At 36.6% G+C, this 27,510-nt stretch overlaps 1 protein-coding gene across 3 annotated transcripts in view; it reads left to right on the plus strand.

Annotated features, from left to right (window-relative positions):
• ZFAND3 (zinc finger AN1-type containing 3) overlaps window positions 1–27,510 on the plus strand; it is a 330,825-nt gene that overhangs the window by 158,231 nt on the left and 145,084 nt on the right. The window lies entirely within an intron of this gene.

Genomic DNA, 27,510 nt, shown 5'->3' on the forward strand with positions numbered 1-27,510 from the left:
ATGGCACAATGTTTCAAGATATAGGAAAAATAAGATCACTAAACTTCCACAATGTGTCTTAGATTTATAAAATGGGCCCAGTGGACCAATATGGTAATTGCAAGATAGAGCATGAAATTTCTTTCAATGACTCTAAGAAAGAATAAAGGTCAATAAATATCAATCCATGTAATTAATTAGAACTGCTGAAAAACTGAAAACTAAAATTGGGTGCAATGAACTGAGGGTTAAGAGCTTTTAAGGTAAAGCTGTCTAGGTCTCCCATTGTGCATAAGAGAAGCAGAAGTGGATTATCAGTGGGTTGGAATGGGTTGGAAGTGAGGATCAGACATATGCAGTCTTAGCTTCCACGTTCTCCTAGTTGGTGTCAGAGAGCAAACTAAAAATTTGAACACCAGTCATTTCATTCCCTTTATGGGCTCTTTAGTTGATGACAGGGTATAGAGATCTCACTCTCTGGCAACCTTTAAATTGTGTTTGATAACATAATTTGAACAAAGCAATGTCATCCCTGATGCACTGATGATGGTGAGTTGGCAGAAACTTTGACCTTTTCAAAGAAAGGATGATTTGTTTAAAACTTCTTTTGAAGCCGGATGGACTTCCACATTTCCAGCATCCACATGTCCATTGCAACTCCAATCTATGAAAGCAAGTCTTGCCTTCCAGAGGTTAAGGCGAGGTCGAACTAAGCCTGTCTAAGACAGTGAGCCAGTTGTAGTTGCTGTCAGTGAATCTCCCTTTTGAGAGTATGAGAGCCTAGGACTTGGTCTGTTAATTTTAAGAGAGGACGTTATTGTATACGTTATGTGTTCATGGGGCTGCTGTAGCAGTTGTACTTTTCTTTTAAACATAGTCTCAACAAGTTGAATATGAAAATAATTTGAAAAAACTTAAAAGGGATGTTTCATTTGTAATTGTTCAATTGTGTAAGACTTCCAGGACTTTAGTTTTATTTCCCTCAACTTCTTCTTAGTAAATAAAGATCTATAAGTGAGGGAACAAATATTTATTGAGCACCAGGTATATGTGAGGCATTGGAGGAATGTGATACTCAAGGGAGTCCTTTTGCAAAATAAAAATTTTTAAATGTATTTGTAATGATGTTAACTCAGTTTAATAAATAGTTATATATTAAGAACTCAGGTGGGGCCAGGAATAGGGAAGTGGTAGTTGGAAGATACATGAATATAATAATCCTGGCCCCCAAAAAACCTTAGAATTTATTTAAATCCTTATTCTGACACTTTAATTTTTAAAGTAAAAAAAGTCATCAGTAAAGTTTAGGTAGGTGTTACCTCTTCCGTCATTTGTGCCACCAACAGAGCAAAGCACAAGCAACTGTGGAAGGAAAAAGGGGAACAGATAAAGGAGAATTAAGATATAGAAGAGGTAAGCAGGACAGGAGAGGCAGATCTCTGTGAAATTGTGAAGCGATGCGAACTTTGCTTTTTATTCTTCTAGTCTCTTCTAACATCTGAATTATTTTGTAATCTCAGATCTATCCATCTATCCAGCAAGTCTTTATTGAGTACCTACTGTGCTAAGGGCATCAAGCTGATATCCCTAGACTGAAGTTGATAACCGACTGTTCCAGGAGCATTTGTATTTTTTTGTTTTATTGTGCATTTTTTGTTGTACATTATTGTTTGTCAGTCACCATATAAATGCATCCCTCCACCCCTTGTGCCCACCCCCAACCCCCTTGCCTGGTAACCACCAAACAGTTCTGTCTGTCTGTGTGTTGGTTTATCTTCCACATATGAGTGAAATCATGCACTGTTTGTCTTTCTCTTTCTGGCTTAATTCACTTAACGTAATACCCTCCAGGCCCATCCATGTTGTTGCAAATGGGACGATTTTGTCTATTTTTTTTTGTGAGGAAGACCAGCGCTGAGCTAACATCCGATGCCAATCCTCCACTTTTTTGCTGAGGAAGACTGGCCTTGGGCTAACATCTGTGCCCATCTTCCTCTACTTTATATGGGACACCTCCACAGCATGGCTTAAATTAACAAGTGGTGCGTCGGTGCGCGCCCGAGATCCGAACCAACAGTCCCTGGGCCGCCGCAGTGAAGCGCGTGCACTTAACCGCTTGCGCCACCGGGCCAGCCCCGGAGTTTGTCTTTTTTTTGCTTAGTAGTAGTCCATGGTATATATATATATATACTACATCTTCTTTATCCAATCATCAGTCGAGGGACACCTGGGTTGCTTCCATGTCTTGGCTATAGTGAATAATGCTGCGATGAACATAGGGGTGCATAAGCCTCTTTGGATTGTTCATTTCAGGTTCATTGGGTAGATACCCAGTAGTGGTGTAGCTGGATCATAAGGTATTTCTATTTTTAATGTTTTGAGGCATCTCCATACTGTTTTTCATAGAGGCTGTGCCAGTTTGCATTCCCACCAGCAGTGGATTAGGGTTCCCATTTCTCCACAGCCTCTCCAGCATTTGTTGTTTTTTGTCTTGGTGACTATAGCCATTCTGACGGGTGTAAGATGATATCTTAGTGTGGTTTTGATTTGCATTTCCCTGATGATTAGTGATGTTGAGCATCTTTTCACGTGCCTGTTGGCCATCTTCTTTGGAAAACTGTCCATTTCCTCTGCCCACTTTTTGATCGGGTTGTTTGTTTTTTTATTGTTCAGTTGCATGAGTTCTTTATATATTATGGAGATTAATTCTTTGTCGGATGTATGGTTTGCAGATATTTTCTCCCAGCTGGTGAGTTGCCTGTTCATTTTGATCCTGGTTTCATTTGCCTTGTGGAAGCTCTTTAATCTGATGAAGTCTCACTTGTTTATTTTTTCTTTTTTTCCCCTTGTCTGAGTAGGCATGGAATTCGAAAAGATCTCTTTATGGCTGATGACAAATAGTGTACTACCTATGTTTTCCTCCAGGAGTTTTATAGTTTCAGGTCTCACCTTCAGGTCTTTGATCCATTTTGAGTTAATTTTTGTGTAGGGTGAAAGAAGATGGTCTCCTTTCATTCTTCTGCAAGTAGATGTCCAGTTTTCCCAGTACCATTTATTGAAGAGATTTTCCTTTCTCCATTGTATGTTCTTAGCTCCTTTGTCAAAGATTAACTGCCCGTAGATGTGAGGTTTTATTTCTGGGCTTTCAATTCTGTTCCATTGATCTGTGTGTCTGTTTTGTACCAGTACCATGCTGTTTTAATTACTGTTGCTTTGTAGGATGTTTTGAAGTCGGGGATTGTGATGCCTCTAGCTTTGTTCTTTTTCCTCAGGATTGCTTTAGCTATTCGGGGTCTTTTATTGCCCCATATGAATTTTAGTATTCTTTTTTCTGTTTCCGTGAAGAATGTCCTTGGGATTCTGATTGGGATTGCATTGAATCTGTAGATTGCTTTAGGTAGTATAGACATTTTAACTATGTTTGTTCTTCCCATCCAAGTGCATGGAATATTTTTCCATTTCTTTATGTCGTCATTGATTTCCCTCAATAATGTCTTATAGTTTTCATTGTATAGATCTTTCACTTCCTTGGTTAAATTTATTCCTAGATATTTTAGTCTTTTTGTTGCAATTGTAAATGGGATTGTCTTCTTGAGTTCTCTTTCTGTTAGTTTGTTATTGGTATATAGAAATGCAACTGATTTCTGTAAGTTGATTTTGTACCCTGAAACTTGGCTGTAGTCGTTGATTATTTCTAATAGTTTTCCAATGGATTCTTTAGGGTTTTCTATACATAAGACCATGTCATCTGCAAACAGTGAGAGTTTCACTTCTTTGTTGCCTATTCCTTTTATTCCTTTTTCCTGCCTAATTGCTTTGGCTAGAACCTCCAGTACTGTGTTGAATAAGAGTGGCAAGAGTGGGCACCCTTGTCTTGTTCCTGTTTTCACAGGGATGGCTTTTAGTTTTTCCCCCATTGAGTATGATGTGGGTTTGTTGTATATGGCCTTTACTATGTTAAGGAACTTTCCTTCTATACCCATTTTCTTGAGAGTTTTTATCATAAATGGATGTTGGATCTTGTCACGTGCCTTCTCTGCATCTATTGAGATGATCGTATGGTTTTTGTTCCTTGTTTTGTTAATGTGGTGTATCACATTGATTGATTTGTGGATGTTGAACCATCCCTGTGTCCCTGGTATAAATCCCACTTGATCATGGTGTATGATCTTTTTAATGTATTGCTGTATTTGGTTTGCCAATATTTTGTTGAGGATTTTTGCATCTATGTTCATCAGGGTTATTGGTCTGTAGTTTTCCTTCTTAGTAATGTCTTTGTCTGGCTTTGGTATCAGGGTGATATTGGCCTCATAGAATGTGTTGGGAAGTGTTCCATCTCAGGAGCATTTGTATTTTAACAGGAAACACAAAGAAGAGATTGTCCACAGATGTTTTTGATTTGGCCCTGCAGTGTTTTAAAACTGTGGGAGATTTCATATAAATTTTGAGTGTTTGGCTTCTTACAAAGTGTAGTATTTTTCTTTTCTCTTTTACTTTCTGTTTGGCTCCAGTTGGCTGGAGTTGAGTAGATGTTGCCCCTTTAGGCTGGCAGGCATTCTTGAGTTTGCCACAGACTTGCTACTCCGTGTTGTTCTGAAGCTAGCTCTCTTTACTCACTTATGTTGCCTGTCCAGTTCCTCTAGACATTTGAGTTTGTAACCTGTGCCCTTAAGTGACTGAGCTCTGATGGGATTCATCAGCTACTCCTTAGGAGAGGATTTAAAAAGATTTGGGAGTGGTGGCAGTGGTTGAATGTAATTATAGGCACCCAAAATTATGCTTAGTAAGCTGCTACCAGTACCACCTGCGCATAAGAAATACCTTCTTTGAAGAATGAGGAAATAACTCCACCAATTTCCTTAAATGACATATAGTGGCTCGCTCCTAGTTGTATGTTTCTTATATTTAGCTTAGTGGAGGAAAATAAGTGTTTTAATTAGTAAAAACTCCTGAGTCCTCTGTCTGTCCAGCTTTACATTGACTTACCTTTTTTTTTTTTTTTTAAAGCCTTTTGGCGAATCATTTACTTTTATTTTTCCATCCAAGAAAGTTTAATCATTAGAGCAAGGGATGAATCTCTGAAGAAAGTAGGAATGTTATATTGTTTAACCATCCATACTTAACCAGAAAGGAGGATATTTTTTTCCCTCATTGTTTATTCCTTTATTGTATGGTTAAAGGCAAACTTTGTTTCATACTCAACATATTATTAAGAAACCTAAGTCATAACTGTGCTATTGAAAACAATTTTCAGAATGTTCACTAAATGTTCCAGGCATGGGGAATATAAAGATGATTATTAACATATGATCTCACTCAGCCTGTGTTTTATCAGTTTTAAAACTTACTCCTGAATGTAGATCAGTGATTTATCTTGAAGATCCAGTGGTCTTGAAAAAATTCAAGAATATTTAGATTGGAGAGGGGTTTTACTTTGAATCAGATTATTGAACCTGCTGGCAAAGTTTGCAATTTAACCCAAATTCTAGGAAATATTGTAAATACAGAACAAGGGAGGGGAGTTGAAGTGAGTAGCCAGCAAATCTCCAAGCATGACAGAAATTTATTTCTGTAATATGAGGAGTCAGAGGTTACAGGTGATGACATTCTTAGGAATTAGTTTCTAGATTTTGAAAAACTGGTTCAAGAGTTTTGAATTTGCTCTAGAAGTTTTCCCAGTAACAATATCTAGTATTTCTTTAATTGATAACTTTATTGCCAAAAAGTTTACAATCAAATTGGAAGTTAGTAGAAAAAACAGTTCACTTTATAGAGATATAAAATATGATCCTGGAGTGCATTTTTCTGAGAAAAATGATAGCTCTATTCATGTGTAGTATTGGGACTATAAACCCAAACCTATAAAAACCTAAAAAAATTGCAAGCATTCTCAATGCGGTAATTGTCTGCTTTCAAACGGTAGTTTGGAGTCACCTGCAGAATTTTTGTAAACTCTAAATACCTTGGCTCTGATACAGACTTACTGGATCTAAATCTTAACCCCTGTGTAAGCACTACTGTCGTGATGCAGAACTCCTGAGACTATTTGCGTGCACTCGGTTGAATTAAGATTAAGAGGAGAGGGGAGAAGCAAGAGCCGGATCGGTGAGGTGACATTCCAGCTCTTCTTGCTAGAAACTGGTGTAATCTAATGATCCTAGGTCATGATTTGCTTGGTTTCAACTGCTCTTGCTTTAAAAGGGAGTATTATTATTGTTGGACATGCCTTCATTATTACTGTTGGACATGCCTTCAAAATGAAACATTCTCTTTAAAATCATGTCTTTTTTTTTTTTTTTGAGGAAGATTGGCCCTGTGCTAACATCTGTTGCCAGTCCTCCTCTGTTTTTTTCCCCTCCCCAAAGCCGCAGTACATAGCTGTGTATTAACAGTTGTAGAGTTGTAGCTCTTCTATATGGGACGCCGCCTCAGCATGGCTTGATGAGTGGTGAGTAGGTCCACCCTCAGGATGCGAACTGGCGAACCCTGGGCCACTGAAGCGGAACGCGAGAACTTAACCGCTATGCCACCGAACCGCCCCTAAAAGAATGTCTTTTAATAGGTATTTTCTGGGAAGAAATTCTGAGTTTCTCAGGCAAGTCTAGAACTGTTTTAATTACTTGCATATTCTTGTCGTTACAGAGCATGGTTTTGAAAACCACTGGTTGTTAAGGTTATTGGAGTTGGGAGAAAATACTATATGTTAGTTTTTTTGTAAGTTTTTAATGCTACATTAGAAGTAAAATATTAATTTGCCGATAAGTTGAAAAAAAGAAGCAAAGTTCCCGTAGAATGTTATCTTTGCCCTCACACAGCTGCATTATTACCCCATTGGTCTGTATGATTAATGCTTTTTCCTGATAACCATAGAAGCACATAGGATTCTTTTTTTTTTTTTTTTGTAAGGAAGATCAGCTCTGAGCTAACATCCATGCTAATCCTCCTCTTTTTGCTGAGGAAGACCGGCTCTGAGCTAACATCTATTGCCAATCCTCCTCCTTGTTTTTTTTTTTTGCCCAAAGCCCCAGTAGATGGTTGTATGTCATAGTTGCACATCCTTCTAGTTGCTGTATGTGGGACGTGGCCTCAGCATGGCCGGACAAGCGGTGCATCTGTGCGCGCCCGGGATCCGAACCTGGGCTGCCAGTAGCGGAGCACACGCACTGAACCGCTAAGCCACGGGGCCAGCCCAGCACGTAGAATTCTTTCTGTATCACTGGGTATGAACTTTAATGCTACTTTCCCAGTAAGCTGTGTAAATAGGTGGTCTCAATATGTATCTCCAGTTTGACCTTTATACTTTCTATTCCTGCCAAATTTTATCCTTGCTGTGGTATCTTCTATATCTGTTGCAAACTCTTTCCCATCCCACCACCCCCTGCCAGAAATGTTACTGCTCTGAAATTTATTTTGTTATTTTGTCTCTCCATTCCTGATATTCTGCATTATTTTCCCCATGTAGTTCAAGCTGTTCACGTTCTTTCAATACAGTTTCTAACTATAAACTTACTGGGTTTTTTGGTTTTGTTTTGCAAAATTAAAATATACTACTTCCTAAATGCTTTTCTTAGCTCCATGTCTCTGAAGCCAGCCGTTATTCTGAGATAAATATTTGACATTGATTTGTTCACGTATTTCTTTTAACTCCTCTTGTTCCTCTTGCTCATTTAAGGATGTGGCCTTAACTTAGATTGTTAGCTCTTTCTTCCTTCTCTCCCTCTCTCCAATATTTACTGAGTATGCTCTATATCAGGGACTCTTTTAGGCTCCAGAAATAAAGCAGTGAGAAGCTTGCATGCTTTTAAAGTGCCTAGTTTTTATTTATTCCACAAATAACATAACTAACACTTAATGTATACTAGGCACTATCCTAGCACTGGGAATATAGCAGAAAATGAAACTGGCAAAGTCTCTACCTTCAAGGACCTTATATTCTTGTGGGAGGAGAGATAAATGTATAAACATAGATTACATCAGATGGTGATGAGTGCTATGGAAAAAAAAAGATTAAAGGGAGACGAGATGCTAGGGGTAGGGATATATGAATGTGTAGGTTTCCTATTTTAGGTAGGGGAGGTCAGTAGGTTCAAGACCAAGCCATGTGGTTATCTGGAGGAAGAGTGTCCAGCAAAGGTGACAGCAAGTGCAAAGGCCCTAAGGCTGGAAAGTGTTCAAGAAGTGTTCCAGGAGCAAGGAAGATGCCGCTGTTAGCTAGTATAGTATGAAAGACTAAGAGACTCGTGAAAGATGGAGTCAGAAGTAACAAGAGGCTTCAGTCGTAGAGGTCCTTATAGGCTTTAGTAAGAACTTTAGTTTTTACTCTGAATAAGATAGGAGGTCAATGTAGAGTTTAGTAAAAACTTTGGCTTTTACTCTGGATATGATGGGAAGTCAGTGAAGGATAGTTTGTTTGATCACATTAAAGGAGTAATGTGATCAGACTTAATTTTAAGAGAGTTACTTGGGCTTTTATGGGCACAAAGGAGGTGACAGAAAGATTATTTAGGAGATTATTATAGTAATTCAAGTTTGAGATCATAATGGTGTAGACCAGGGCATGTGGAGATTGGAAGGATTGTTAGGATTTTGGATATACTTTGAAGGTAGATCTCACAGGATTTTTTTGTTAGAGTCAAAGATGACTCCAAGATATTTAGCCTAAGCAACTGGAAGGATGGAATTGCTTTTTACTGAGATGAAGAAGGCTGCCAGAGAAGCAGTTCTGATGGGTTTTGGATATGTTAAGTTTGAGATGCTATTAAATTGGATAAGGACACCTAAAGTTTTTTGACAAACATTTTTTTTTTTTGGAGTTAGCTATTTGCTTGGTTAAAAAACAAACAAAAATAGTGATCTTTTAAGACATAACCATGAATTTAACTTTTTTGTTTGCTTACAACTCTTTCTTATATCTCACATCTTCCTACTGCTGAGAATCACTTTTTTGTTGGAGAAAATGCTCTGGTATTGTTATCAGAAATATCTTTGTGGTAAATTTACGTTGGAAAATGTTAGTGTTTTGCTCTTTGGCATGAATGCTGTTTGACTGGGTATAAAGGTCTAAATTCAAAATTATTTTCCCTCAGAAACTTTTATCTAACAGGAGTTCCAAAAAGGGAAAGCAGAAAAAAATGGGAAGAAGGTCAAAATAGCAATGAAAGAAAATTTCCAGTGTTAAAGACTGAAATCTTAAAAGTCAGTGAGCCCACACCAAATAATAAGATAAATGAGGTGAGATACCATATAAGATACAACCTGATAAAATTTCATAACTCAACAGATAAATAAATGCTTCTGAAAGGAATTTCATACCAGGTTCCCTACTTAAGGAGGATCAGATAGCTAGACTTTGTTAGCACCATTGGATGCCGTGAATCAATGAAGAGATGCCTTCAAAGCAATATATGAAGTGTCAGGGCTGGAGAGTAAAATTTTAGATAGGGTGACCAGAGAAGGCCTTTTAAAATAAAAATCTGAAAGATGTGAAGGAGCTAGCCACGTAGATATCTAGAAAGTGAGCCTCCCAGGCAGAGGAAACACAAGTGCAAAGATTCAGAGGCAGAAGTGTTCTTGAGGTTTAAGAACAGCAAGGGAGCCAGTTTGACTGCAGCAGAGAGAGCAAAAGGTGAGTAGTAGGAGATGAAGTCAAGGGGTAAGCGGTTCACATCATGTAAGGACTTATGTATCATGGTAAAGACTTCAGCTTTTAGTGAATGAGATGAAAATCCATTGAAGAGTTTTGAACAGAGTGGTGATATAATCTGATGTGTTTTTTGGCAGCTAGGGCGACTCCTTTGTGTTAAATGATAGGGAACAAGAGCCAGGGCAGTTAGGAGGTTACTGTAATAATCCAGGGGAGAGTTCACAATGGCTTGGATCAGAGTGTTGACAATAAGGGTGATGAAAAGTCGTTGAATTTGGGATTTTTTTTGAAGATGGAGTTGGCAGGATTGCTGGCAGATCAGATGTGGGGGAGGAGGGAAAGGGGAAGAGGGAAGCAGAGAGAGACAGAGATCATATCAAATGTGATAAGATTTTTTTGCCTGAGCAGTTCCTAAATGGAATTACCACAAACTGAATTGCAGAAGGTATAGGAGTAGGGCAAGAATATTAGAAGCTTATCTTTAGACAGGTTTTCAAACTCTTTGGTCTTTGCCATTCTGAGAAGTGAAAAAAAATCTCATTTAAATATTCATTTCTCTTGCTATGAATAAAATTAGTTATTTGCATTTCTTTTATTGTGACCCATCTCTTTTAATTAGTTAATTTGGAGAGGCATTTTTCTTTTGGGTGGTTCTTTTTCTTTTGATTTGTAGGAATCCTTTTTATAAATTAAGAATTTAGCCCTTTGTGATATTTGTTGCAAAAATCACCCTGCCCCTGTTGTTTTTGTTTTTAAACCTTGCTCATGGTGTTTTTGTATAATTCCGGGTTGGATTTTTTGTATTACTGAATTAGTCTTTTATAGTCTCAGGGTTTAGTTTATACTTAGGCCTTCATTAACATCATTAAAAAACTATGTATTTTTTGTTAGTACTTTTGTGATTTTATTTGCATTTAAATCTTTAATACATCTGCATGTTAAATGAAATGAAATGCTGCCCTAGATGATGGGCTTGTTGAAGGAATGTCCTGGAAAGTCAGGATGCAACTGCAGAGTCTCAGTGCTTGCTGGATAGAGCAGGTCTCTGGAAGAGCTTCAACAAAGAATACAGTAACAGGGACTACTTTTTCTTGGACTTCTCATTGTTATCCTGCTTTGAGAGGGTTTGATTGGCTGTTGCCTGTATAGCTCAGGGCAATAGGACTTTAGGGCTGAATCAGCATTATCTGGAGGGCTTGTTAAAATACAGACTGCTAAGCCCCATCTCCAGAGTTTGATTCTCAAGGTCTGATGTGCAGCCTGAGAATTTTCATTTCTAACAAATTCTCAAGTGATGCTCATGGTCCTTGGACAACACCTGGAGAACTGCTGGGGTAGGGGTTCAGGTCGTAAGCTCTGGAATCAGAAGGTTAGAGTTCAAATCCCTGTTTGGTATTTACTAGCTCTGTGATTTGGGGCAGGTTTTTTGTTTTTTGTTTTCTTTTTGTCTGTCCTCCCTTCCCCACTGTCCATCAAGCCACATTTTTCTTTCCTTGAACCAGGGTATGTATTTCTTAGAGCTGCTGTAAGGACTAAAAGAAATACTGTGTTTGAAATAGCACGTACTTGAAACGTGGTAAATATCCCTAATATAAGTTGCTGCTGCTTTTATCAAGCTCTCTTTTTGATCCTAGTGTTAGTGCTGTCCAATAAGAATGTAATATGAGCAGTATGTAGTTTTAAAATTTCTAGTAGCCCTATTAAAAAAGAAAGCAAAGCATAAAAGGGGAAATTAAATTTAATCATTTAACCCAATATATATGAAATATTATTTCAATATATAATCAATGTAAAATTATTAATTTTTGTCCATTTTTTCCTTCAAATTAAATCTTTGAAATTTGGCAGGTATTTTATATTTACAGCACATCTCAATGTAGACTGATCAAGTTTCTAGTGCTTAATAGCCACATGTGGCCAATGATAACCGTTTTAGACAGTGCCAGTCTAACCAGCACTCCTCTTCACCCTGTCTTCCTGGCCACCTCTGTTATGTCTAACTTTGCTTCAAGTACTGATTCTTGGTCTAATTAGTTATAGACGTGGAAGTGAAGTTTATCTGATGCAGAAAGAATGACCCCAGGCATGGCAGGTGTCCTTGAGCTGGATATAGGCTTTTCTGTCTCTTTAAGAGATCAGTCAGGGACAGCAGATCATATTTCTGGGAGTCAGTTTCCTCCAAGGATGTTGTGCCACATTAGAACCCAATGTTCTCTGAAAGGTCTCTTGTAAGTTCTGCAGGCTTGAGTATTTCTCACTGGAAAAGTAACCCTGGAAACCTCCAGAGGTATAAGGAATAACACTGATTCTTAAAAGCCTGTGTTATCGTTGGTTTCCTGAACTCAGCCTCTATTTCATGGGAGAGACATTTCCCGTCTGTGTGTCTGTGGAGGGTCTTTCTTGTGAAGGAGGAACCCCTTAGGACTTGTGATTAATTTTTGGTAGAGTAAATATACTTCTTCAAACAGCCACTATACCAATTTTTTGGTTAGAATTTTGCTAGGGTATACTATATGTATCTGATTATTACAATGTTGCAGTCTTAATTAGGGAAAAATTTTCCCATGCCCCTATTTTGCTGGACAGTAGCATATTTTAAAGGCATATGGTATATTTGTGTCTTCTGTAAGTATTCATTTAGCAAATACTTGAGTACCCACTATGTCCATGGCACAGTTTTCTTATTTATGGATCTTCTTTTGGAGTTTCATATTTTTAAAAGATTATTCTCAATCTTTTAGCTTTTACATATTGTAAGCAACATAATGAAATCCTACTAAAAAAAAAGATTTCTGGTTATTAAAATTTTTATACTCGTTCGGCATTCTTTTCACACTTAACCCATTTGAAGATAAACAAATGAAATGTTAAAGTTTTATTGCCCGTAGTGATAAATCATGTTTGATAAAGGCTTTAAATTTATAAATGGGCAATATGATTTGCATTTTTTGAAAATATTTTACTACCTTGCTGACTGGCTTTCTTTAAATTGTTTGGGGCTTTTCTTTTAACTTATGTAATAAGGTTTGGGAACTGTGTTGTTTCTTAGACTAGGCTTTTAAATTCACTCACCCTTGAAGGGCTCTCTTCTGAATTTATTTTTCTAGGCAGCATTTCCTGTGCTTAGAAAAAGAATTTTATATCTGTGCTGCCCATCATGCATCAGCATTTAACGCATCATCTTTTGCTGCTGAAAGAAAAGAAATGATGATTTGGGTGTTGTTTGGGGATGTAAGCAAACCACAGTACTGCAGGTGGATGAAAACATTGGAGCTCCCGCACCCATTCTTCCCCTTTCCCAACTTGATAGTTAAAAAATGTTCAAACTTACAGAAAAGTTAAAAGACAAGAACACTGAATGCCTGTACATCCTTCACTTAGACCGACTGATTACTAGGATTTTGCGACATTTACTTCCCCTCTCTTCTCCTTCTCCCTCTATTTCTCTGCTGCCCTGCTGCATGCAGGTCGCAGACATCCTGACATTTCATCCTTCAGCATGTACTTCCTAAGAAGAAGGATATTCTTTTACATTACCACAATAACATTATCATACCTAAGAAAAACATCAACAGTTCCATAGCATTTAATACACAGTTCCTATTCAGATTTCCCTAATTATCCCCCAAATGTTTTTTATAGCATTTTTTAAATTTTATTTTTAATCCAGGGTCCAATCAAGGTTCAAGCATTTGATTATGTCTCTTTATTTTAATCTACAGTGGTTTCTCTGCCATTTTTTGGTTTGTTGCTTTGTTTTTCCTGACTTTTTTTTAAGAATGGGCTTGGTCGAGCTTTAAGTTTTATACAATGTTTAGCATTCCAGAATTATCTAATTGGTTTCCTCATGATTAAATTCAGCTTAAATATTTTTTTGCAAGATGCTTTATAGATGACATGTATTACTTATTGCATCACATCAGGTGTTCCATAAAGTCAGGTCATGCTACTCTTGGTACTAATAGCTAACTTCAATCACTTGCTTAAGTTGGTGACCACTAGATTGCTTCATTGTACACATATATTTTCCATCTGTAAGTAATCTGTGGGATCCAAGTTCACTTTTACATTAAATTTTATATGGTCAAGAAATGGCTATTCAATCTAGGAAAAAATCTGGATATTTATTAGCCTAAAACACACTTTTTTTGTCTCCTTTATGTGACCCAAAGCATAATGGAACCATAGATCTAGAAATACAGCCTTTGCTCATTTCCCTTAATCTTTAAAAAATGTTTTTATTTTTAAAGAGACTATTTCTTGATCCAAATTATTGGTAACGTGAGCTGTTTATTGTTACTAATAACAATAAAGTGTTGGTGCAGATCTATCAATTTCCTTTAAAAGCTCAGGAATTTAACTTTTAAAGTAAAAAAAAAAAACTTTTCTGAAATGTTTAATAGCTTGTCTTTAACTTAAATTTAAATTGTCACATTGGGCCGGCCCCGTGGCTTAGCGGTTAAGTGCGCGCACTCTGCTGCTGGAGGCCCGGGTTCGGATCCCGGGCGTGCACTGACGCACCGCTTCTCTGGCCATGCTGAGGCCGCGTGCCACATACAGCAACTAGAAGGATGTGCAGCTATGACATACAACTATCTACTGGGGCTTTGGGAGAAAAAATAAATAAATAAATTAAAAAAAAAAATTTAAATTGTCACAGTAATGATTGGTTTAAGCATATTTATGTTACAGAGCATTGTATAGTAGTGTTTTGTTTTATTTATTTAGCATGTGATTCTGAACTCTTGGGGCTGACTGTGATATTTTCATTTTTTGCAAAGATATGGAAATCTTCCTTTAAAGAATTAATGTCACCAGTAAAAATAAATCATTATTGAACTACCACTTAAACAGAGCTTGTGGTAGAACCAGTGAGAGAATTTGATTTCTAACTTTTTGCATTTTTACATTCACTTACTAGAACTGTGTGTTTGTGGTTCAAAGAACAAGTTTATGCTGTATGTGTGTGTGTTGGCTTCTGTTAGAAAAAATGATAATTATATAATGATTATAATGTTATGATCTCAAAGATGGAACAAAGAGATTAAAGCCACTGGAGGAAGAATCCTTAAGTGTCTTCAAAGGACAGGTGCCTTACTTCCCCTTAATGGACCAGGGAAATGAGAAAACACTTATTCTTTGATTTTATTTTTCTTACATTGCCTCCTACTCAGAATCAGTTAGATTAGGTAGACCACCTGGTGTCTGTCTCTGAGTGAATGGAGATATTTATGAACAGGCTGAAGCAGTTGTTAAGTGTCCACTTCTTCGATAGAGAGAGACTGCTTATTCCACGCTCAGACATTACTTTTCCCACAGAAATTACCTGCCATCACCTCCCTAGCAGTAGAATGACTAATTATGAGCTGGAGTCTTAACATTTTTCATTGTTTTGACATTGTGTGCTTGGCAGGGTGTAGGGTACTTCTGTACTTCTTAAGGGTGTCTGTATTTATCAAATACAATGTAGATGCCTTTGTAATATTACATATGTGATTTGTAACTCTTACCCTTCAATTTCCATCAGTAGAGCACTGCTGCTTAGTTACAAATCAGGCTGGATTAAGCAGTTTGTTACATCTGTGGCTCCCTAGAGTAATTTGAAACAATGAAGCTTTACCAAAAATGTAGGGCCAGATTTTTGCAGGTACTTTTCTCTGCCTTGTTAGCCTTTATCTTTAGTGGCTAGACTTCAGGCAGGTTTCTCAAGTAGAATGGTGTATAGTAGGGACCAGCCCCAAAGTTTCCTATCTCAGAGAGGAGGAGTGATCCTAATGATCATGTTCTAGAATGTTGTTTCTAGCTGATCCAGTGGTTCTGACTTCATTTGTTGTTAGCAGTGAGGTAGCAGTTGAACAGCTCCTTTGAATTTGACGGTGAAATGCATGAGCGAGTAAAACACAAGGGTAGAAACAGGAAGGTGACGTAATGCTGTAGACACCTGTGTGAAAATATTAGTTCCATTAATGCAGTGTGCTATGCAAAGGACAGAAAGGCAGCTATTGACTCCTGGTAGATCCTGTTAACCAGATTTTTTTCTCCTTTTTAGGTGTTTTGCTTAGTAGAAATTTATTTCTCTCAGCTTTCTTAAGATGAGGGGAACTTCTGTCTTGGGTGTCAGTCTCATTTGCAATTGTAGGGGCAAGGGTTTTAGGAGAACTTGCTGTCTTCAAGTGTTAAATTTTCAACCTGAGTTGCCTTTAGCAACCCAGGGTATGTATTAATGCAGTCAATTCTTGATAGCCCCATTCTGTTGGTTTCTTGTGCACATCGTTTCTAAGTTTCTATTAATGAAAGGTTCTAGAATAAAATAGGAATTCCCTTTTGGAAAATAACATTAGGGATCTGCAGTGATCGCTGTTCCTTAGCCAGATTGTTACATAATTTAATTCTGCAATGGGAATAAAAAAATGTTTAAAGAATTTAATTGATAAATATTTATTGAATGTTGACTATATATGTTGTGTACTGTGGCCTGGTGCTGGGGAAATACAAAGACGAGTAAAGCAGAGTCCTTTCCTTAAGTGAAATTTTATTTTTTAAAAAGCCTTTTAATGAGTACAACAAGTAAAAGAAAAAGTAACAGGTGAAATGGGTAAAAATGTGTTTGACGTATCAGAAAGTCAGTAGGTAATTTTTTTACAGGATACTACCAAATAATTTATTGTAAGTAAAAAAAAAAATTAAACAATGGCACTCATCTTACAGAAAAAGTTTTAAGAGCAGGATTTTCAAAAGTTGTAGTCTTGCCAACACCAGAGAAATAATCAACATGAAATATGTGCTGCGTTAGGATTATATTGATAGTCTTCACAGTTTTTCAACACTGTTATCTGATCAACACATATGTGAATGGAATAATAACCACTTACATTTATCATGCACTTGTTATACACTTATTTCTTTTTTATTATGACAAAACTTTAAGAGTAAATTTTATATAGGGGAACTCTTAGAGATCTGTAACTGTCCCACGGTTACAGAGCTAATAGCTGGCAGAGCCTGGATTCAAACCAGGCAGTCTGATGTTTTAGCTCCTTTTATTTCTTGGGCTCAATTATTCCCCCCACCTACCCCGTTCTTTTCTTTCTGTTCAGTATGATTTGGAAGAACCTGCAAAACTCAATCTAAAGTAAAGAAATACACTAACTTTTTTCTTCAAACTTTTATTGTAAAAGAATCTTTTCTTTCTGTTCACTATGATTTGGAAGAACCTGCAAAACTCAATCTAAAGTAAAGAAATACACTAACTTTTTTTCTTCCAACTTTTATTGTAAAAGAAAAAATTTAAGGAAAAATGTGGTTAATTTCATTACCTAAATCATTTTCTATATATTTCCTTTCAGTCTCTCCATATATATATAGACATATTTTTGCAATGTGTAAATGCATCTGTGATCTTATATTCTACTATTTCTCATTGTATCTGACATTTCCCTTTTTTTTCCAAACTATTTTGAATTGTTACATATTATGCCATTGACCTATTTATCCACTTTTGCTCATTCTACATTGGGATTGTTCTAGTTGTTTTCAGTTTTTCATTATTATACATAATGTAGTAATGATTATTTTTCTATATAGAATATTTTTTGTTGAATTATTTTTATAGGATAAATTCCCAGAAGTGGGTCAGATATACTCTTGAACATCATATGTTAGTTTGTGCCTGGCAATACCTTTATGTTAGGTAGGGAGAAATAAATTTTCAGAATAAAATATGTTATATTCCTTATAAAGTAATTTTGCATTATCTAGTCATTTTGCATATAAACAATAGAAAGAGGTTGAGATATTTATACTGTGTTCTTATTTCCATTGGGAAAAGTAAGAATTGCAGAGATGTAAGGAATATTAAATTAGAAGTGCTGTAGCATTTCAGTTTTATCATTCTGTGGCAGGGTCTTTTAGTTTTTATATTTTCAGGAATGTAACTGGTATATGATTCCAAGCCTTATAAGGAAAATAAGATGGTGGGAAGAATGAAATTGTATTGATAGAAGAAGGCTCAGGAATGCCTATTGACTATGATGACAGTGGGTTTATGTCATACCTGCAAGGCAGCTAGGAATTTAGCCCGTTCAGATGCATAGGGGCAGGAGAAGAGGAGAGACTCACATCTCTAGGGAGCCCTGAGCTAGCTCCTACTTGAGGTTAAGACAGCCATTGTAGGGAGAGGTAGTGTTGGGGCAAGCTTGGGTACCCTGTGAAGCACTCCTATGGTTCTTTATGCTCCAGGTGAAGTGCTTTACTTCCCTTGTTGAGGGCCAAGACCACTGTTTCATTCCTCCTTTGAATTCGAGTACAGTGCCTGGCACATAGTAGGCCCTTAGTAAGTGCTTATTCAATTGAGTTAAATTCACGAGTGAGCTTTTGAAAAAAGTAGCTAGCAGATAATGCAGTGAAAATTATACTAGACAACTTGAGGCTATTTGGGAAGATGTACAAAATTGGTGGGAAGAAATTTTGATGGCTTCAGTGGATGGTTAACAGAATTTGAAGGTTGCTCAGGAAGAAGAGATGGTGTTAACTCCTATATTGAAACCTTCTTTAAAAACTTAAAACCACACAAAAACCTGCACATGAAAGTTTGTAGTAGTTTTATTATGATCTTCAAAACCTGGAAGCAACCAACATGTCCTTCCGTAGGTGAATGAATAAACAAACTGATACATCCACACAATGGAATATTATTCAGTGATAAAAAGAAATGAGCTATCAAGCCACAAGAAGACATGAATGAACATTAAATGCATATTGCTGAGTGAAAGAAGCTGGTCTGAAAAGGGTTCATTCTATATGATTTCAATTATATGATGTTCTGGAAAGTGGAAAACTAAAGTGATGGTACAGAGATCAGTGGTTGCCACGGGTTTGGGAGGAGAGTAGGAGGGTTAAATAGGTGAAGCATGGGGCAAGTTTCAGGGCAATGAAACTGTTCTGTATGATACTAGAATGGTGGGTACTTGACGTTATGCTTTTTTTTGTGTGTGTGAGGAAGATCAGCCCTGAGCTAACATCCAATGCCAATCCACCTCTTTTTTGCTGAGGAAGACTGGCCCTGAGCTAACATCTGTGCCCATCTTCCTCTACTTTATATGGGACGCCGCTACAGCATGACTCGACAAGCTGTGCGTCGGTGCGCGCCCGGGAATCCAACCTGGCGAACCCCGGGACGCCGCAGTGGAGTGCGTGCGCTTAACCGCTTGTGCCACTGGGCCGGCCACTTGACGCTATGCTTTTATCAAAATGCATAGAACCTTACAGCACAAAGAGTGAACCTAATGTATGCAAATTAAAAAAAAATCATTTAGAGAGGGCCGGCCCCGTGGCTTAGCGGTTAGGTGCGTGCGCTCCGCTGCCGGCAGCCCGGGTTCGGATCCTGGGTGCGCACCGAGGCACCACTCCTCCAGCCATGCTGAGGCCGCGTCCCACATACAGCAACTAGAAGGATGTGCAGCTATGACAGACAACTATGTACTGGGGCTTTGGGGGAAAAATAAATAAAATCTTTAAAAAAAAAAAAAAAATCATTTAGAGAATGGGGAGATCCCAGGATGGAAGATAGAATGTGACAAAACAGACTTACTGTATTACAAATATATGAAACAACCTCAGTGAAGGGGGTAGGAGCAAAAGGTGCTGACCTAAGTAACTTTGGAAGTAAGTGGAGTCTGTAAATCTTTTTGTCTTGCACATAAGTAGTGGACTCCAACTGGTAAAGTTGTTTTCCATGGAGGTACAGGTTAACAATTCTGATATTACTATACATAGATACTGGAATTGAACAATTATGTAAATGGATAGTGGCTGGCTGGTTGAAGTCGGGTTTCTTCTTACTTGTCTGAATGAGAGTTTACAGATAAGCAAAGGGAAGAGGTTAGAATGATGTATGTGTTAGAGACATCAGTAAGAACTCATGTTTAGCTTATTGTGGATACAGATGGTTACTTAAATATTTATAGATATATGTACACATAAATTGATATACACACATTTCCTTGCTCTTGTCAACTGAGCGGGCCTAGAAGCAATGACATCTCAGTAGCAGTGAGCATACCTAGCACCCAGATCTTAGTTTTTAATGCCATTATCCAATAAAAGGAACCAGGGCTTGGAGAAACAGCCAGTTCTAGGACTGGGGCAGGAAATATCCAAGATGAGCACGGAGCATATTGTAATGCCAGAAAGTAAAGGAAGTGCTGTAAAAAAAAACCCACAATGATAGGAGTGTGTCAAAGGGACATACAGGCCAACTGAAAGCCCTCACAACAGCCAAAGCTGGAACAATTTGAGCAACAAAATGAAGTACTGAAAGTATAAAATATCCAAGTCCATACTAATATAATTAGTGATTGATTAAATAAATAAAAGTGGGAAAAGAGAGAAATTTGCTGTGCAGAAGAATTACAAATTATGTAGTAACTCCTCCCTCAAGGAGGAGGAGCCTTAAGTCCCCACCCCTTAAGTATTGGCTTTGAGCGGTGACTTTCTTCTAAAGAGTACATACAGTATGGAAAGAGGGGGAAAGAGTAACTTTAAAATGGAGAAACCTGACAAACACTCCCTCAGCCAGGTGATCAAAATTAACATCAACAGTGATAATTCATGTTGATAACATATACCCTTGATATGATGTGATAAGAATGGCCCTTTACCTCTGTGGTCTTCATCCCCCAAACCCATAAACTCGGTCTATGAGGAAAACATCAGACAAACCCAAATTGACGGACATTCTACAAAATACCTGACCAGGAATCTTCAGAGCTGTCAAGGTCATCAAAAACAAGAAAAAGTCTTGAGAAATAGAGTTAAGAGCAATGTAAGGAGACATGATAACTAAATGTAATGTGGTATCCTGGAGAGGATCCTGGAACAGAAACAGGAGCTAGTAAAAACTAAGGGAATATGAATGAAATGTGGACCTAAGTTAATAGTGTATCTATTGGTTCGTTAATTGTAACAAATATACTGTACTAGTGTCACATGTTAATGATAGGGGAAGTTGGGTTCCGGATATATAGGAACTCTGTATACCATCTTAGCAACTTTTCTATAAATCTAGAACTGTTCTAAAAATAAAACTTATTTAAAAAAGAAAAACAAACTTCTGAGTGGCACACAGCTATAATTGATTATACTTATCCTCTGATGGAATTTAAAATTTTTTTAAAAATAAAAGCAAATTCAGATAACAAATCAAAAAGCTTCCTGTGATGATCCTAGAGATTCTAATATGAGAATTATCTTTATTCTCGTATTTATCATGTGCAAGACCCAAGCAGTTCCTATTAATTAATTATAAACTCTTTTCATCTAATTCTGAAATTGAAAAATAAAAACTGGTTTTCCCATGCCTTCCAAACAAATTTGTGAAAGAGTGAAAACTCCATAGATCCTGATTCTGGGTCTTGTGCTTACCTTCTACTTTACTTAATAATTCTTTCTTTTTATGTATTGTTAGAAGTAGTCATAAATGAAAAAATTGTAGACACTGAATCCTCCTCTGATGCGCTGGATAAAGCTCAAAGTTGGCTCTAATTACACTCGAAGGAGAACGGGGTGAAGAATGCAGGGTAATTTAGAAATGCAAGAATGGCTGTGTATCCTTTTGCAAGGGAGAATTTTTAATCTCCAGAATAAACTCTAAGCCTTAGTATGGAAAGCATTCTGACTCATCTTTATTCATTCATTATGCTTAAATAAATCATACTCTCTTGACCTGGAGAGGATAGTACCAACTTCCAACTTGAATAATATCCTTAATCCCCTAGAAACAAAGTTCAGTTATTTGTGAAACTGGTTCACTGTTCCCCTCTTCATGAGTCCATTTCTATTAGTATCCAACCTTCTGGAAGGTACAGAGTGCCCCTGAAACTATGGTTGGGTGTGAGAACTAAAGGGCTGATGCAAATGTATGTTGTGAGACAGTCTGTGTTCCGTTATAAATGATCTCCATCCTGATGTTCTTTCCTGCTCAATTTATTTTGTGTTCTTGGGATCTTTCGATTGAGCAGAACAACGTAAACTGTATTAGAATCTTATCTTTTAGTGGACTTCTGGCCTGAGATTCAGAGCTCTAGATTTTAGAGAGTATAGCATTAGTTTTTATGCCATAAAATTGCAGGCTTGATATTGGCATTTGTTCTTTTTTGCTGTTCATTCATCCCATGGTCATAGGTAACTATCCTAAATTCATACGATGTAATCGGTGTAGTGAGATGTCTGATTTGTCTAGTTTTGGAAAACCTTTTTCAAAGCATGGATAGGTATGTATTTGTACATTCCCATAGCTCCCAACAAGCTCTGTAGAGGAATAAAAGTAAAGGTAACTTCTTTGTCCCTGGGAATAAAAACTAGTTGAGCACAAAAGAAATGAGTTATGGCTGTTGGCCTGAGTTCTTACCCCTTTTCTTTTAGTCTAAATATTGATATATTAAGTGAACACACAGTTTAACAATCATGTGCTGCCTTTATGCTTGATTCTCTGGTTATTATGTTTTAGTTTTCCCATTATCTGAAATATAGATAAGAATAGTTGCCAAACTCATTGTAATTTTAGGACTCAAGATCTGTCTACTCTGAATCTTTGGTTTAGATTTGATTTAAAGTGGCTACAGTTCTACTGGGTTTCTGATATTTCTGTTTATCTGTTGAAATCATTGACATATGAATGTGAAAACAAGACTAACTTAAAGATCAAATTGCTCAATGATTAAAAGGAAATATTGACTGATTAACTAGATTTTAATATCCTTGAAGGTGTGATGCTGGAATATCTGACCCAGTGACTAGCAGGTAATACACAGTGGTTGTTCAGTAACAAGTACCCTTTCCTCTTTTATGACCAAGATATTTGGTCTCTGATTACCAGGCAAGGAAAAATTGAGCTAATTTATTGTATTACCAGATGGATATATGTTTTTACCAGTGAAAATACAATCAAATGTCAATATTTTAAATAGAGGAAGCCCCAGAAGTTTTGTTTAATATAAAAGCCTGAATTATAGAATACTCAGAAGAGATATGATTTTCTTTAAAATAACAAAATATAATACTGTAAGTGTCCATGTGTTATATAAGCCTATATAAACATAAACTAGGCTAAGTTCAACAATAAACATTTGGCAAGTTCTATGAAGACATTATGAGTATAAAGGTGATACCATCAGGAAGCTTAGAGTCTAGTTCTTAATTGTACCATTGTATTTTAACTTAATTTATAATTATTAAAACATCTTTTATATTGTATTTGGGAATTAATGAAATTTGAGTAAATGAACTTGTACTGTTAAAAGCTATGCAGAACCTTAAGATTCCTATTTATACTTCTTCCTTCTGCCTTCAGGGCACCTGTGAATAACTGTTTATTTCTGTGGTTCTCTATAATGCAGCTATCATCTTCTGTATTCTGAATGAAAACACTATTTTTTCTTTAGGGCTCTAATATTGATTGGCAACTCACTCTTTCTTCCTTTCAGCTTTCCCCATTAATTTTGTTACATTTCATGTCAGTCTGAAGGATGACCAAGGCTCATCATTCAGCTTTCCAGGATCAGCTTTCTATGTTGTACAGTGGTCCCTGGGAGGAATTTTGGAGTACTGTATTGTAAAAATTTGGTAACATGGAGTTGGGTGTAGAAGATGGGGAGAGGCTATGTAATACCCTAGAACTTGGATATATTCAGTTTGGGATCTTGTGATTATAGAAAACTTCTGTGTATTATGAAGTTGATTTCTGGTAGTAGATATTTGGTAGAATCTTAGCAGAGGAGGAGTCTGATTTCCAGCACATTAGCTCTTAGCATTATATCGCCCACCTTGGAGATGTGATCGTTGTTCTTCCTCTGTGGGATTTCTTTCCTTTACCTTTTCCTTTTCTTTTTTTTTTTGGCATTTGTTGGGGTTGCTTTAGGACAGCAGTGTTCTAATAAGGCAACACACTATTGTAAATTCAAAAACTTAATCTGTTTTTGAAAAAGTAGGTAGCTGTTCATTCAGATGGAAGTGAATAATACTAAATGTAATAAATTTTTCATTTGTACTTTTGATCCTATAATTTTTTAATTTTGAATATTTGAATGTACAACATATAAATTCATAACCTTCAAACTTGAATTTTTAGTGGTAGAATGGGAATGGTATGGAAAAATGAGATCCAGAGATAATTCTCAACCTTTATTTTTAACCATTTAAAGTTAAAACTTTCATCTCTTCCATTAAATGTCTAGCTGTAAAATAGATCAGCATCATGTGTTAAAGGTATGGCAGACTGGAAAATAGAGTGACAGTTCTTTTGGGGAGCTCAGTCAGTAATCAGCCAGGGCTTACCTAAAGTCTATAAAATACAAGTCTTGAACTAGAAAATCATTATGATCCCTTCCATCTCTGAAAATTGGTGATTTTCTTGGCATCACAAATGAGTTGAGATATATGTGAATAGTGAAATGCTCAACGTGTAGCAAGAAGAGATGGACAATCTTCAGTGAGATAATCAGCTTCTGAAAGAGCAGTGGCTTTGAAGTTTTTATATGAGGAAGATTGAAAATGAGAGTCTGCTCAACAGATTTGCAGAGAATCTTTGATAAATTTCTTTAGTGCCATTTCAAACCCCAGGAGCTCCACATAGGATAGTTTCATTTTGGCTTGTTATGGGCATGTTATATATATCTACTCTCACCGGACAGATCTGTCTAAGCATTTTTTGAAAAATGGTACTGAAATCTCAAAGACAGGGTTTAATATCTTTACCAAAAGATGGCAGACATTGACAAATGGTTTCTAAGGCTAATTTCTTGCAATCAAACCATAATTTTTTTATAGTGCCAGTATATAAAACGAGTATGGGTATGTATTATTACATTGCCAATAAGAACTCACAGTTGGTTGCCAAAAATATACTTTTAATAGCACCCAACTTTTCTAGATCAAAATCATGTGGTGTAGTAGAAGGAGCTCGTAAACAAGTTTGACAAGTCACCATCCTTCTCTCAGTGTGGGGTTCTTGGTTCAGTGTGGGGTTCTTGGTTAAGTTGTTTAACCACTCCAAGAGACAGTTGACTTATTTGTAGAATGATACTACTACTACCTGTTCTGTTTGTATTGTAGAATTCTTGTGAGAATAAAATGATATGATGTATATTCAAGCATTTTGAAAATAGTATTTAAAGAATTCGTGGTCATGGTACTGTCACAGGCCCATTTTCTGATTGGGAAGAGAAAAAAATCCAATAGTTTAAAATTATTTATGAAACTAGTTTCTACACTCTTTTATTTTAGAATTAATGAAACTGAGATCTGTCGCACATAGCTAGTACGTTGCAGATCCAAGACCGTGACTTATGTCTCCTGAACAATTCAGTTACTGTTTTTTTACACACTGTATTGATTCTGTTTTTTTCCTTTAGACTCAAAATTAGTCATGCACTTCTCCTGGTCTTTCTCTTAAAAAAAAAAAAAAGAGACCAAAAGGAAGAAAGAGAGAAAGAAAGGAAAGAAAGGGGTAAAAACTAGTTTTGTACCCTTAATTCCTTTTAGCCAAAAGCATTTAAGATGGATTTCTGGAAGGACAATTATTACTAAGTAACTGAAGTCAAAGGTGTTTTCTAGATTTTAACAGGCAAGTACCAGTTTGATTAAATCTGACCCTCTTTGGTATTGTCTCTGATGGCAGAAGTTTCTTATGGCCAAACTTCTTAAGTAAGAAGTTTACTTGATTCTAAATAAGTCATGATCATGTATATTTTCAGCATATCTGGCAGAATTATTGATTGTAAGAAGTAGAAAAACAGTGTTGACAGAAGCTACCTTTCTCAAAACCTCATTGAAATCAGAGTAATTTTGCTTCCTTTGCCAGTACGACAAATAGCTTTCCATTTATACAGTGTTACACAAGAATTTGAACACATGAAATCAAATAATCACTTTTCTTATAATGATGGATTTTTAAAAAATCTTTTTAATTATACAGTTATTGCATTCTGCATAGTTAATAATGTGTGACTCACCAAGAGGAGAATATTACAGCCGAAAAATCTTAATTTGATCAGGTTTCTAGAACAGGATAGGATTCAGAATATTACTGTGGTTTTATAGTTCTTTTCTATGTATGAGGTAAAGTAGACTACTTGGGTGTTATCAATCTACACTAAACTGAATGTACAATTCAGGAGACATGAGCACATATATGGACGTTTGGCAGATTTATTAAGCCCATAATTCTGGTCCTTTGAAATCCCTTTAAAAAGTTACTAATTAGGTAATCACAGATCATTGAACCAGAAGAGCCTTTTCATGATGTGCTAACTGAACTCAGACGAAGACAGAGCCAGCTAGCTTCAGCAGCTCTCTCCTGCAAGGTGTAGCTCTGAGGCTCACATTGAGGATATGTAATATAGGTTTTACTTCAGTTTCCTGTAGTGATAGCATCAACATGCATTATGCCTCAGAGAAAGGTCATCATCTTCCCAATATGACACACAGTATACAATTTATATATATATAGTCTTCTGTGGGGGAAGGAGTTGGGAGAGAAAGTGAGTTTAATGGACCTGAGGTAATGTTTAATAACAGAAGATGTAAGTTAAATTGACCAGCTGTTGTGTGACTCTACATTTAATGTAATAGAATGTGGGATGGTGAGAAATTTCACACTAATTTTATTTCACACTAAATAGTTCTAATTGTTTCTTTTTTATACAGAACATGTGAAATTTGCCTAATTAAGAAGCTGTCCTTTCTAAATTAAATATAAATTTGGCTTTCTTCAGGAACTCTGCTGTTCTGAGTGTTTTGTCCTCATTCAAAGTTATTAATGCAAAATAACCTGCTTGCACCCAGCTAAAAGGTAGCTTCTTTCTGTTATGAATAACACAGGGTACAAAACAGCCATATGCTTTTCCTCAGGAGAAAACAAAACTTCTGCATAATCTACATGTGCTCAGTCTACAGAGTAGAGGATGAGATTTTTTTGACTGATGGTTTTGTCAGCTTTGGATTGTTCAGAGAAGAGGGAGGAACAAAAGATGTAGATTCCTTTAAGTCACAGGCTGTCAAAGTTCCAAGGACCTTAGGAATTGCCTCACCTAGTATGTCTAAATATCTTAACACTCACCGGTCCCCATCCAGAATCACCTGAGGGAGCGCACAGTTCCATTAGTAAATAAATTCACAACTTGGGGAGTGGAGGGAGGATTAAAAAATGCCACAAGTGGTTCTAATTGCTTCTGTAGTCGCACACACACCCTGTTTAGAGTGCAGCACCCCTAGTTCCCAGAGAAGGGAGAGGTAAGGAGAAATTATTTGAATTTATTGGTTCTCAGACTTTAGATCACATTAAGTTGTTAAAATTAAAAAGAGAGGAGGGCAAGTGACCAACATAGGATTGCCAACTTTTATTTTATTCAGTTGGACATTTTAAAAGAAAATCACCAACATAGAGTTATAAATAAAATAAATAATAACAAACATAATATGTAACAGTAGAATATGTAGCTTTATGAAAAATTGATTATTATTCTCTTTTCATTTGAATGAAAAATTTCATTACCTGGTCCACGGCCCAGGATTTAGGAATTACTAATCAAGTGATCATAATGAACTTGAACCGTAATGTGACAGTTTAAAATTAAAAACTATGTTGTTAGCCTGTAGCAGCTCAGAATTCTTGCCTGATGTAAGCACTGCTGCAGGATAGTATTTTAATTAATTTTAGGTTCAGCAACTAGAGAGGCTTATAGAAAATTTGAACACAACCGAGAAAGCAACCCAACTCACTTTCAGTAGGTTCGCAAAGGGTGGGTAGTGTACATTGCCATGTTGAATTATTCACAAGTAGAATTCTCTTGAGATTGTGGAATGGATACTTTGAAATCTTGAAGAATGATTTA

Source organism: Ceratotherium simum, chromosome 13 (assembly GCF_057802395.1).
Source record: "Ceratotherium simum simum isolate JZ-2026a chromosome 13, ASM5780239v1, whole genome shotgun sequence".
NCBI lineage: Eukaryota > Metazoa > Chordata > Mammalia > Perissodactyla > Rhinocerotidae > Ceratotherium > Ceratotherium simum.